At 40.2% G+C, this 14943-nt stretch overlaps 1 protein-coding gene across 11 annotated transcripts in view; it reads right to left on the bottom strand.

The window, feature by feature from the left end:
- Positions 1-14943, bottom strand: part of PDE4D (phosphodiesterase 4D) — a 1724553-nt gene that overhangs the window by 1472237 nt on the left and 237373 nt on the right. For 7 of the 11 annotated variants that reach the window (XM_077117214.1, XM_077117215.1, XM_077117218.1 and 4 more), the window contains one exon: positions 3450-3537. The exons of 3 other annotated variants lie outside the window; for them this stretch is intronic. The gene's annotated coding sequence lies outside the window, so the exon portion shown is untranslated. Of the gene's footprint in view, positions 1-3449; positions 3538-5306; positions 5612-14943 lie in introns of those variants that run through there. One more of the 11 variants, XM_077117219.1, reaches the window with a different exon arrangement.

Consider the following 14943-nt stretch of genomic DNA (forward strand, 5'->3'; position numbering starts at 1 on the left):
TGTACTCTGAACACAATGAACAAGGCCCTTTAATCTGTTTTCTTCTCTTCAACAGAGAAGAAGAAGTTGCTCTGGCTCCATCCATTTTACAATATTCTGAGTTAATGCTTACGGACTAGTTATTAAATTGCCTTTCTTTTGTTTTCCTTGGCTGAGTCACATCATTTCAGTGATTCATTTGAAAAGAACGTATAGAATAAATGTCTAAAACACTAAAAGGAACCAAAAGAGGAGAGAGACAACATGGTTTCTATCTTTAAGGAACTAAGAATATTGCTATGGAGGGAAAGAGCATAAAAAGTACAAACAGACTGCAATTAAGTTTTGAAGGGAGTAGCTTAAACAATAAGTGCCAAAGTAGTAAGGGAAACGAGGTACAGAGGAGAGATGGGGCAGTGCAGGGGGGGAGGGGAGGGGAGGGGAGGGTTCCTTGGAAGAGCTGGGGGAGGAGCTGGGTCTGGGTGAAGGGGGAGGGTCCGTCAGAGAAGAGCTCGTTGACCTTTTTGGTACAATGCACCCTACAGTCAGTCTGAAGCCTATGCTTTTCTCAGTGCAGTATTCAAAAATACATAAAATATATAGGCTCACAGAGGAAACGGATTGCAGTACCTCTGCTATTAACGCTTGTTTTGAAAGCGTGAATTCATCCCAGTATGACTGATACATGAGGGAACAATTTGAGCACAACACAGATTTCAGGTTTTCTTAACCACTAGCCTGCCCACGACAACCACGAGATGAACAAAACAACTGCACCCAGCTGAAGCAAACTGCATAGGAATATACAAAACACACACGCCCACATCTCCAACACCTACCAGCCACCTCGGTTCCCCATCTGGGTTGTGAGCTGCACCCATCTCCATCTGGTGTTACACCTTTCCGTCTGATTTCGGATCACCCTTCTTCCACCACTTCACAAGAACTCCCAAGCTGCAGCCCTTCTCTTCCGAGCTTCAGCAAGCAAACTGCAGGTCTTTGTCAAGGCGCGGTACCATATTTATTGTAGTTATTGATATATTTCTTAACCATTTAACACACGCAAAACTGTGCTATCGTTTTTATTGTGTTCCTACCTTCTCTTTAAATGTGTAACTGACAAAGTTTTGAGTGGCATGCCCCAACTCCATTTTTTCCCATGAGCCTTGTATTGTGCGATTTTGCACAGTAGAGTGATTTTTTTTTTTTTTGACATGGGCAGGGACCAGGAATCGAACCCGGGTCCTCTGGCATGGCAGGCAAGCGTTCTTGCCTGCTGAGCCACCGTGGCCCACCCTAGAGTGATTCTTAAGAAACATGTATGTTGCAGTATAGCAGGACTGACATGGTATATTTTTAACGTTTTAAAAACAAATTTGCATTATAGTAATATATATGCTTCTTTATTAACATATTAAATAATAAGATTTAGCAGCTGGCCAAATAAGTCACTACAATTTCAAAGTAGTATGAACATAAATGATAAAGATCTGTCACTGTAATGTGACATGAAAATTAATGACAAAGTCACAAGCAGGTACTACTAGTATTCCTGTGGCTGGCTGTCGCCATTCATAATTAAAGCTATTTATAATTTTGGTTTTTGAGATTAGTAACAGCAACAATCTATTTTTCCCCAGCCAGGTTCATTGATGCCCTGACTTCCTTCTATCCCTCAGTTTAAAAATCTCTGATATAGACACAGTAGAGGATAAAAAATTCCCATCAAAGAAACTGAAATATGCAAGAGGATACTGTGATATGAACTATCTTGCTGGAACCAATAATTTATGGTGGAGAAGAAAAGAGGGGAGAGGAAGAGGAAGGATGAAGACATACGGAAAGACAGAACAAATCACACACCAATACCAAGTCCAGATATGATTTCCTCATGACTTTTACATGGAAGAGTGTTATGCCTCCGAGGTCATAGGACTTTGTGTCCTAACCACAATGTTGAGTCACTGAGTCACACTCGTGTCATTATTACACAGCCTTTGTCTGGATGTAGTCATTCCTTCCCAGTATGCACTTGGGATGCATGCTTTTTCTCCTCTGAGTATGATATAATGCCAAGATTGATGTAAATTTTTATGTTGTCTGAAGATCTTCCCAATTTTATCCTCCTGAAGACTTAGTGATGTAAACATGTCCTGTATCCATCACAAAAGGCCAATTCTGATCATTCATTCAAACCAATTGATTAATAACATCCTAAGGAAAGCAGCTTCTGATCAGATAATGCAACCCTGCCCAGCTTCCAGTGACCCTACCTAATAATTGCCATCTTCCCATTTGAGTAGCTAATAATATTAACCTGCTCATCTAATCAGTTTGTAGGGGGAAACAGAATAATTACTATAAATCAAATTAAAGATCTTAAGCAAAGTTCATGGCAGGTACCCCAGCAGCCATCAGGAAAACATTGGTAAACATCAAACTCTCTAAGACATTTCCTGTGCTAACTCTATGCCAGGCCCTGCCACCAGGCTTATACAAGACATGTCTTCAGGTTCCCCATTTGCAGAGTCCTTAATTGCTGTACCATTGCAGACACTGTCACCAGTTTAAGAGACACATGCTCAGGACACCTGAGCCACTGCCCCAGCAGGCTGCTAAGTCAACTGAGATGTTGTGATGGAAAGAATTCTGAAGGGGAGGAAGCTGGTTCTCTTGCTCACGCTTCAGTTATGCAGTGGTTTCAAGGCTTCCCAAACAAACATAAAAGGAAAAGGACGAATTAATGGGACTCTGAACTTCCCATCCCTGTTTCGGTCAGGGTCATTTTGCTTTCATCTGTTTTATAGTTATGCATTCCATATCATCTTTTTTTTGTCTTCAGTTAAATTTATTTCTAAATGTTTTATTCTTTTTTTATTAATTAAAAAAAAGATTAACTAACACAACATTTAGAAATCATTCCATTCTACATATGCAATCAGTAATTCTTAATATCATCACATAGATGTATGATCATCATTTCTTAGTACATTTGCATCGATTTAGAAAAAGAAATAGCAAGACAACAGAAAAAGAAATAAAATGATAATATAGAGAAAAAAATAAAAATACAAAATACAAAAAATATATATAAAAAAACACACAAACAAACAAAAAAACTGCTCAGATGCAGCTTCATTCAGTGTTTTAACATAATTACATTACAATTAGGTAGTATTGTGCCATATCATCTTAAACATAAAGTTCATTTACAAGCAAATAAAAGTTTGAAGACTGAAGAGGCTAACCTCCAACGTTCTGCATCCTAGGGCTCTAAAGGTGAGTGCAAGGCCCACCAAAAGCCTGTCCTGTGGTCACAGAAGAGTAGACCACAACGTCTATGCAAGAAGATTTGCCTACCCCAAATCATCTCCTTTCCATGCGCCTCAAAATCTTTCCTCACACTTTGGGCTGTAGATTTTTTTTGTAAATCATTAATTAATAGCATGAACATATTAAATTACTTTTACCTATGAGCTCAGTTTCTCAGCACAGTCATTCAGGCAGGGCTCAGACAGAGGCAGGAGGTGGCCACCCCGGCAGGTTAACTTTAATGAGCTAGAAGAAGAATGAAGAAGAAATACAGGCTTGAGGCTCTACCACTCAGACCAAACACCAAGGAGACTTGTTTCCAAGTAACTGTGCTGCCAACTTTGCTTTACAAAAGAGAGGTAAGTCTCCTCTGATGTATAAACAAATGACTTGTTCAAAGTCTTCCAAAATAAATCAGTCTCTTATGCAAAGTAAGAAGCAAGCACTTAGGAACTATTTTTTTTTTTTGGCTTTGCTGAGCAAGCTCTTTTGTCCCAATAATGTGGTGATAAACTAGAAGCCATTTATTTTGGTCATTACCAGTTTGAATCAGGAGAGTACGTTACTACAAGTATGGCTTTATTTCATGGCTACTCTGAGGAAGAGCAGGCACCAAACTCTTCGATACCTCAGGAAAAGTCCATTTCTTAAGGGTGGAACTCTAACATATTCTTTACTGGTTCCACAGAATTCTTTTCACCTATTTCCGAGTACCTAATTATTTCCCAGGTTGTACTCCTCCACCACACAGCTGGGCAGCAAGCGGCCCTGATAGAAACTTACATTAGTTTACAAATTAGAACACTGAGAACCCTGGTCTTCAAAGCAGTCTTGCATATTTTATTCAGGTACAAGCTAGTAAATTTCTCATTTCCTCCCCAAACCTCATTTCCTCCCCTTTTAGGTTGTCCCTGGGAGTCTAAACGGTGGGGTGATGCTACTGAAGAGTCAGGATGTCTTGTATTTTCCTCCCCCTTCTTTCCTCTGTCTGCCAATTTCATACTTCACCTCAATTGTAATCCCCACACTGGCAATGCCCAGTCTAAGTAGGGTTGACAGATAAAATACAAGATGCCCAGTTATATTTGGATTTCATACAACCAGTGAATAATTTTTAGTATAAGCATGTATTGTCTTAATTTGCTAAAAATCTGGCAACTTTATTCCTAAATCTAAATCCATATCCATTTTTTTCTCCCCCCAAATGAATAAAGCATTGTCATAGAAAGTTTGTCATAAATACTACTATGCCAACTGCTTAAAATAAAATTCATTTATCAGTGAGTGCTAGAAGCTCAGGTGTGGGGAGAGGTTAGCTACAAAGGGTCATGAGATAATTGGGAGGGGGGATGATAAAACTGCCTTATAGCATGACTCTGGTAATCATTATATGGCTATACATTTGTCAAAACATATAGAGCTGTACAACAAAAAGGGCAAATTTTGCTGTAAGTAAATTAGACCTAAATAAACCTGGCTTTCCAAAGGGAAAAAATAAATGTATACTACCCAATCTCGGATGGGCTTCACACCTTTCAGGTATCATTTTAGTGCCTCCTGGTTAACACCAGAGTGCATGTCCTATAACATGCTTTTCCAAATTGTTTTTGTCCTCCCCAAGCCCACAATTCCAACACCACATCCCTCTGCAAATTGATTCGTTCCCTCATACAACAAACATCTCCTACTGATTGTATCTGTGCAAGACTCTGGGAGTACAAAGAGGAAAATAGAGTTCCTGCATGAAGGTCACACACTGGCTAGTGGGCAAAGTGAAATGGATGAAAGCAAACAACAACAACAAAAACAGACTCAAAATGTGAAAAAATGTACAACGGGTCATTACAAGATGTACTAAACTGCAGAACAGCAAGCACTAGACTCTCTTTGATAACTCAGGAAAAGTTCAAAATGTTCAGCCTTGGAAGTAAGGAGTTCCACGTTTAGATACAGGAGGACGAGTTGCCAGGGGAAAAACAGCAGGTGATAAGCTGAAGAGGCGAGTCAGTACAAACCCTGAAAGCCCCTGCCCTTCGCACGCTCATCAGCATTCTTGCTTGTGTAACAGAAATGGACGCTGGCTGGCTGAAGCAGAAATAGGGACTCGACTGGAAGGAAATGCTCTTTCACAGTAGTGGGAAGCTGGAGCACCACGCATGGCAAAAACCCAGGGCACGCTGACTGCCAAGGAACACCAAGCACCACCACCACCCCAAGAAAGATTAATGGCTGGGCCGCTGGTGCTGCCGCCCCCGAAACCAATGGGCCTCCCCACCACAGCCACCAGCCATAGACCCGAACTGCCACTGACACCTCACCCGCCCGGTCCAGAGGCAGAGCTGGGCAGAGAGCCTGATTGGCTGAGCCGGGTCACGTGACGGTGCGCAGCCCCGCCCCGCGGCCAGGGCGCTGGGGGAGGTAAGACCCGTGTCCCCCGCGGTCACCTACCACGGTGACTGCCCAGACTGAGAAAAGGGTCAAACCCCAGGCAGTCCAGAAGCGACACCTGCCAAACTGCGTCTCGTCTTAGCATAGCATCCAGGGCCTGTTATAGTTTGGCGTGCCTTCTGACACTGATCCCCCCCACCTCCTCATCCAGGAAGAATATTGCTTCCTCTTCTCCGACTCGGTGGGTCTCATTTCATCTCACTTTCATAATGTCCCGTTTTCGACGGGATGGTATTCTCGGCTATCTTTGACTTGTCTTTGCAACCCCGTATGTGCTTTTGGAAGGTCGGTATTTCATCTTGTTCATCTGTCTTTCTGTCCCCCCTTGCGCCCCGCACAGAGCCTTCCCCAAACCAGCTGCCTGACACGCGTCTGGGAGCTGCATGGACGAGTTCCGGGGCCACGCAGCATGCACAGTTGGAAACATGCCTCCTTCGGTTGGCGGGATCCGATCTCTTGCACATCGGGCCTTTTATGCCAGTTCACCGAGTATCCTTGCTCTAAAGGCCTCTGCCTTGAATTAAGCCTCGGTAAGACCAGGCAGAACCAGCAAAGATGGTACCAGGGTGCGTGTGGTTTTGGAGCCGCCTAAGAACGAGTACACAGCATCGTTGAGGCCTGTGCTCAGCCCAGGGAATCCCGACTTACAGGGCCCTTTCTGATTTTGTATAAAAGCTAAACAAAAGAGTAGCATTATCAGCCATTGAAAAACTAAATAAATAAACCTGTAGAGCATCCTATTATTATTATTATTATTATTAATTTTCTAATCCAGGGGAAAGAAACAATGTATTTCGCTGGGCTCAGGGAAAAAAAGGGAATTACATTTGTGGAGTGGATAGTCCCCCCCACCCCCCCACCCCCGTCTGAATATAGAAATGTTTAAAGAAGTAGTAATGGGAATTTTATCTCAGGCCTCACATGTTTCCCTGGGACAATGGTCTCTCCTTTCAGCCGTGACTAGGACATGGTGAGGCTGTGATCCTCCCACCTCACGATTGCCTTCTTTCCTGAAGAGAAACAGAACAGGCCGCAGGGGCCCCTTCACGCCCCTTCACAAAGCAGTTAAGTACTTTTTAAAAAATCAAACATGTATCTCAAATACACTGTAATTTGTGGCCAAGATCAGTCTTTAATCACATAAAGCTTGCAGATTAAAGTGGCTATTAAACTGAGTTTCAGCTTTTATTCCAGATAAAAGGTATAATGAAAATTGTACGAAAACAAATGATAATAATATGGATTTCCATGCACGTGGTCCTCAGAAAGGGGCAAAAATAGCAGCCTTTGTTCTCCTGTACATCATAAAATGGAGAAAAAACTCCTTTCCCAGTCTTATATCTCTATGAGTTTTTATTCTGAACTTCTGTTATCACCCAGTTACTAAGTAAATGTGAGAGTACACGCCAGAGAACTGTTTTATTTTCACAAGTACCCCATAAAGAACCATATTGGCTGAAAGAAACGCAAAACTAAAGGGAAGTTAGACTCCCCTTTCATTATGTTCGACCATCTAGTGAGTCAGAGTGGTATCTTGAAATTGTTCTGAATGGAAAATTACTGTTTTGCTTTTTTGTTTGTTTGTTTTTTGCTGAATTCATGTCCCATGCTTCAGAAAACACTAAAAAGCAGAAAATTCTAGAGCCACAAAGGTCCGGGCATCTCACTGAACCCCTGTGGTTTTACAGGAGAGTAAACAGAGCGTGAAGTTATGGAGTGATCTCTCCCAGGGCCCACTAGCCCAGTGCTTCCGTGCTGTCCTCCCCTTTCCATCCTTGCCGTGTGACTGTTGTCCCTCCCTTTCCCAGCCCCATTCAAAAGAAGCCTTTGTGTTGAGAGTAGGGTTACAAGCAGCTGATTTAGGCTAACCCCAAGGTGGTACTAGAAGGAGTGGTAAGAGCTGTGGTCACTGTGATTCTTTCCAGGTTTAGAATTCTCATCACAAATTTCCCCTTTCACTCAAATCACCATTGCCCACCACCATTCTACTGGTGTTCTGAGTAACGGGTGCAAGGGTAGTTCAGTGGTAGAATTCTCACCTGCCATGTGGGAGACCTGGGTTGGAGACCCAGGTTCGATTCCTGGCCCATGTACTTCCCAAAACAAACAAACAAAAATTCAACAAAATGGTGCTGTAATAACAGTATACTCACACAGAAAAAGAATGAAATGTAATCCCCATCATACAGCATACAAAAAAAAATGTGGATAGCTAGATTAAAATTCCTGCAAGATCCTTAGAAGAACCAAAAGCCAAGGCCATTCACAACCCAACACAGCTCCTTGTTAGGTCTTAAGGCTGAGAGAGTTTTTACCAAACAAAGACAATGTGTTGCCACTAGCTCACCTTTAAAAGAAGCACTATACATCAGCTGTTCAAGAAAGTCACGTCCAAAACTAACCCAAAATAAGAAAGGACCCAAATAAGGATGCACAAAGTTCAAAACAATGCAGCAGCTTGAAAATGCTGTAGAGTATGCTTAGAGTTAACTTGCCAACCAAAAGTAGACTTATCAGCCTTTCAAATTCCACATCAATATTTCTTAATCAACATGATTTTAGTATCAAGGAAGAACCACAAGCAGCCCACTCAAGGTTCCCATATGTCTAACTTCTTTCTTTAGTTATCTGTTTTCCTGATTCTAGCAGACAAACAAATGCAAAACATAAAAAGATGTTTGCTTCTTTGGGACAAAGTAAAGGACCAATGTCATTTTCAATGTCTGCTTGTGAATGGGATGGGACATGGATATAACTCTGTGGTCACGGAAGGGAGAGTGAAAAAAAGGTGAGACTTAGTACTTGGGGGTTACGGTCCTGCATGATCAAATGACTCTTTCCTTTTCCTGGAGATCAATCTTCTCAGCTGTAAAATGGGGAGGTAAAGCAGATGCTCTGACATTTTGGTAATCTACAATTCTGAGTGTTCACATACTTAGTTTGCATTTACTTCTCTCCCTCTCCATTTATGCTTTATCATTTAATATTCACATTAAAATTCTGAAATTACCATGTAACAGTTAAGTGTGTGAGCTTTGACTCTGGCAGCTTGGCTATGTGACTTTGGGGAAGATGTGTAACCTTAAGCCTCGGTCTCTCGATCTTTAAAAGAGGTTACGTCTCTCAGGGTAATTCAAAGTCCTGACATCACATTATATGAGAGAATCCACCCACAGTGCTGGGAGCAGGGCCTGTCATGGAGAAAGCACCCAAAATCTCTTAGCTTTTTTTTTTCCTTTGCATGGCAGGCATCGGAAATCGAACCCAGGTCTCCGGCATGGCAGGCAAGAACTCTGCCACTGAGCCACCATGGCCAGCCCTATTATCTTGTATTATTACTTATTTGAGACCTGGACTTTAACTTGAAGAATATAACACTGGAGAAAACTAGACAACCCTCATCTCCTTGAGATCAATGCATGTTCTTTCTGAGAAGGAGTGTAATTGGAAAGCCAGTGTGAAAAAGACTAACAATATTTTAAAACCCAGAAAAGCTGCTATTTTTCATCCTGATAAAAATCTCTCAGGAGAGAAATTCCCTGGACTTAGAAAAATGCTACAACAAATAGTGTGTTCTCAAAAGGCAAGCAATTCTAGAGGGCACTTTGACAAAGACTTGTGAGTTATCTGGATGGAATAGTTGATCTAATGTCTATGCTTGAAAGAAGGCAGCTATCTGATTCTTCCTGTTGGGCCTGTTAAGGCAATTTGTCAAGATTTTAATCCTCTTAGATTCATTATTTTTAATGATAAGCATTTTAATCCTCTTAGATTCATTATTTTTAATGATGAGCTATGCCAAACACACACACACACACACACACACACACACACACACACACATTAAATATGTATTCTTTCGGCTTTGTAGAACACAGCTAAACTCAAGCCCAAAGGAACTAGAATATTCGGGGAAATCGTTAGTTTCAAAATTGTTAATTTAAAAATGAATCTGCAAGAGTCTCTCCCCAAAGGGTTATTAATTCTTATCATGCCCTCAGAACTGCTTGGAGTCTTTGGCACTTGCCATGACTCGGTTCTGGTCATCTGGGAGGTAGGTTTGGTCACTCCCACTAAACTCAGCACAGGGGAGACTGGAGTAGAAAAGTGAAGGAGGCACCTACAGTGTCCCTGCCTATGTAGACACTGCGAAATGCTTAAACGTCTAGCAACCTGAGCATGGCAGGGCCCAGAAAAGAAGAGGCTATGCCAGAAATAGCTTCCTGGCATCCACACATGCCCAAAATATATTCACAAGTATCAGTGATGATGTTGATGACAATGCTAGTGTTTATTGAGCATGTATTTGCCAAGATCATTCTAAATGTTTGAGATACAATACCTCCTATCATCCTCACCTCAACTCTCTGAGATAAGGGCATTTGCCAGTCTCAGGGCCAGTCCTCTCCCACCCCTGCCCTGCTCTGTATCACAGAGAGGTTGTGTTTGGTTGTAATGTCTGGGAAAGCCAGGGTATTACTCTGCTCTCTGTGCCTTGGGCAGCAAAGGGGTCTCCTCCTTGGCTCCATTTCTACCATTAATCCAGCTTTCTCCAGGTGACCTCAACCCCTGAACCTCAGTAACAATGTATCCAACAGAGTTTCCCTCCAGATTAGAGTTGGTAAAAACTTCCTGCCATTGCTAATAATTTGGGTCCTCCTGTCTTTTCATTTGACTTTTCAGCTCTTCCTTCACCTGTATAAACAATTTAATTCTTTCTATGTCAAATACTTATGTGGTTTATATTTTCTATTTTAGACCCTGACTAATATAGGACTTTCTTATTCTCATTTCACAGATAAGAAAATTGAGAGGTAGTTTACCCTAGATTACACAGATGGAAACTGGCAAATTTGGACCCTCTAGTTCTGAAGTCAAAACTCTTGGTCACTGCATTATATTGTCTCTTCTTAATGAGCTAATCGGAAAATATAAAGTTTGGAAGTATTTGAAGAGACTCCAACTACTCACTGCTTCAGGAACATTGACACTTCACATAACTATTACCTTCCTACTAATCATTTCCCAAAGGACATGGCGGGGGCGGGCGGGAGGGGGGTTCTGGGCTGTAATTTTAAGTCAATGGCGGTAGAGCAGTCCATTCATTAGTTGCGGTTCTCGACTTTTCCTAGGCACCTTATATTGTGTTGTTGCAAAGTGAATATATCCTGACCTTCCTTAACTGGGAAGCAGAAGATTTTGTCGATGGTGTATCAGGCAAATGTATTCATTTGACCACACTGCAGAAGTCATAAAGCCCTTCTGATTCCTCGCCCAGTACTTTTTTCTACAAAGCATTTCTCTTGAACTCTATACTATAACCTATTTAATGAAATGTTTATGCAGCTTTCACCAACTACTCACTCTTAGGACAAAAGCCACACAAGAAATAAATGCCATACATTGTTTAAACATGCGTACATGAATTTATACAATTTGAACTGATCACAATTTCTGGCCAAGATTTTCCGTATAAGGGAAGCTATTTAGTCAACTAAGAAAGAGACATTTTATATTTTTAATCTTCTGTAAAGAATTTTGACATAATTCCAACCACATTTTTATACAGTTGATTTGCTAAGAAAGGAATTTTAATAAATGTCTTCACCTTTAAAATACAATTCACAGGGGGCACAAGGGTAGTTCAGTGGTAGAATTCCCTCCTGCCATGTTGGAGACCCATGTTTGATTCCCGGTCCATGCACTTCCCAGAAAACAAATAAGCAAGCAAAACAAACAAAAATTCAACAAATGGTGCTGCAATAAGGGGATACTCACATGGAAAATTAATGAAATGTGACCCCCACCATACAGCATACACAGAAAAAAAATACATTTCACATACCCCCTCTAGAAAGGAATTCTATGAATTTTCTGATTATTAAAGTAATATAGGCATATTGTAGACAAAGTGAAAAGTACAGACGGTATAATGACGAAGGTAACAGTAATCTTCACATCCTAGAGAGCATGTCTGTTGACATTGTCTTGTTTCCTTCAAGTCTTTTTTATTTTATCCATGTATTTTTTACAGAGCTGAGAGCATACTATATATAATTTTACATTCAGTTTGTTAACAAATAATTAGCATTATATTAAGACGTGTTAACTAGTTGCATAAAACTGTATCAAATGGATCTGCCACAAACTATCTTATACCTATATTTGAACACTGGATGATGTCCTGCTTTCTGTTTTATGTAGTTCTTCAAAACATATTTTTGCCAAAATCTTTGATCAAATTTCAGATTTTCCCCTAGGCTAGATTCCTAAAATGGGATAAATTTCCTATAAGTGCGATTACTGGGACAAGGAGTAAATATGCTTACAATGTTTGAAACACATTACCAAATTGTTTTCCAGAACAATCTAAGTGATTTGGACACATTTCCATTTAAATGATAAAGTCACTGAGGTACTTCTGAAATAGATCATAGTCTATTTTTTTAATAGATCATAGTTAACAACCTTGTTTTTCTTAAAAAAAAAATCCAAGCTTATTCCCACTGTGTAAAATACAAACATACTAATTCAATTAAAAATTTAAATTTATGACTAACTATTGTTTTCTTCCACTTGTCATTTCCTTCCAATTTGTAATCTCATAAAAACAAAAAATGAAGGAGACATATGCAACATACACGTAATAGATTTTGAATTTGTCAGGATTTACCCTTTTTCATCAAGATGGTGATAATAATGAATGATCTTTTTCATTTGTCTCACACCTACCACCCTTTCTAAAGGAAATTCAACTAGAATGTCCTTCTTGGTGCTGAAGGACTCTGACAGCTTAGAGTATGCTAGAGGAAATGGCTCCTACTCATGACATTCTTATAGCAGGCTAAATAAAGCAATCCACTGCATGATTGTTCTGTAAACCTACAACTTCTCTAATAAAAAATAATAATAAATAAAACAGAAACAAACAAGAAACTAACAAAAGAAAATAATCTGTTGATATTCAGAAAGCAATGTGTAGAAAGGAAAACTATAATGTTCTCCCTATATTAGCCTGTAGAATTTTAGAAAAGTATTCATATACTGTTCTCTACTATCCCAAAGCACCATTATTTATAGCCTCTTATAAAAATGACTGGAAAATATGCCCAATCCATTTCCCACACTTCTGCAAAATTTAGAGCAAATTGCATCCTAATATTCATTGCTATGCCCAATCTACTGGACACCAGTCGTGACTCATGGTGAGATATTAAGTAGGGAATCAGGAGGTATATCACGTGGGCCCAGCGTTGACAATAACTGAGATCTCGGCAAGTCAGGCTCTCAGTTCATGTGTAAAATAAAGGGACTGGCTAAAGGATGCAGCTTTTTGTGCTCCAACATTCCATGGTTTTACTAAATCAGCACTTTGAGTCTTTAATAAAGCATTACTTTTTAATGCTTTTTTTTCTAGATCCTAGTTTCCCTTATCAATCAAATGTCAATGATGGTATTTTGTCAACTTTGGTAATCATGTGATGTAGAATAATTATTCCATCCATTTATTTTTTTCCACAAGCTTGTGTTACCTGGCACTGCTCTAGGTTCTGCACTAGAAGTGGTCATAGAGAGAGAAGGCCCCTACTCTCTTAGAGCTTCCATTCCAAACTGTGCACCGTTGACCAAATGGACCAACAAAATTATTTCAGACAGACAATCAGGGTGATGGGATAGCGTGATTGGGTGAGGGCAAAGCGTGCTACTTTCAGTAGGGCAGTCGAGGAATGTTTGAGCTGAGATTTGAATCATGCACAGGAGCCAGCATTGTCGAGAATGCAGGCAGAAGAAATGGCTTAGTGCAAAGACCCCAACGCAGGAATACGTTTGTCTAATTCTCAAAACATACAGACAACCAGTGTGGTTAGAATTTAATGAGCAAGGCAACGGGTGGCTAGGAGATAAGATCAGTAGGAGCCAGATCATGCAGAGATTTTTAGGACACAATACAAAAATTTTGGCTTTTAATCTAGGTGCAATGGAAAGTCATAGAAGGTTTCAAGCTAAGAACTGACATGATCTGATTTATATTTTAAAAGATCACTCTGGGTATAGTGTAGCAAATAGATAGCATATTTGATTTCCAGTAATATAGAAAAGACTCTGGCAATGTTGGAAATACTTTTGATGAGAAGCAATAAAAAATACTGGATAAAATATTTTTAAATATTTAAATACATATATGATGCACACGTGATTTAGAAAGAAAGAGAAACGCTCAGTAGTCAAAATCAATGAAAAAGCAACAATCTAAAGAATTATATGAAATACTAAAGCCAGCCTAGTAGCATTGGCCCATCTCTGATGACCTAAAATGTAAACCGTTGTAGATAAGCCAATTGCACAAGGGTCTGGAGCAGAATTAACACCCCTTTGTGGTCTCACAAAATCAGAGATGTGAGATACACTAAATACCATCTCTTCTCCCCCTGCTCCTCACCTGCCCACTTTAAAAAGGAAAGCTCAAAACCACAATGAGATATCATCTCACACCCACCAGAATGGCCATTATCAACAAAACAGAAAATGACAAGTGCTGGAGAGGATGCGGTGAAAGAGGCACACTTATCCACTGTTGGTGGGAATGTCAAATGGTGCAACCACTGTGGAAGGCAGTTTGGCGGTTCCTCAAAAAGCTGAATATAGAATTGCCATACGACCCAGCAATACCATTGCTGGGAATCTACTCAAAGGAATTAAGGGCAAAAACTCAAACGGACATTTGCACACCAATGTTTATAGCAGCGTTATTTATTTACAATTGCAAAGAGATGGAAACAGCCAAAATGTCCATCAACAGACGAGTGGCTAAACAAACTGTGGTATATACATACGATGAAATATTATGCAGCTTTAAGGCAGGATAAACTTATGAAGGATGTAATAACATGGATGGACCTAGAGAACATTATGCTGAGTGAGTCTAGCCAAAAACTAAAAGACAAATACTGTATGGTCCCAATGATGTGAATCGACACTCGAGAATAAACTTGGAATATGTCATTGGTAACAGAGTCCAGCAGGAGGTAGAAACAGGGTAAGATAATGGGTAATTGGAGCTGATGGAATACAGACTGTGCAATAGGACTAGATACAAAAACTCAAAAATGGACAGCACAATAATACCTAATTGTAAAGTAATCATGTTAAAACACTGAATGAAGCTGCATCCGAGCTATAGGTTTTTGTTTTGTTTTGTTTTGT

This window comes from Tamandua tetradactyla, chromosome 9 (genome assembly GCF_023851605.1).
Source record: "Tamandua tetradactyla isolate mTamTet1 chromosome 9, mTamTet1.pri, whole genome shotgun sequence".
Lineage (NCBI taxonomy): Eukaryota > Metazoa > Chordata > Mammalia > Pilosa > Myrmecophagidae > Tamandua > Tamandua tetradactyla.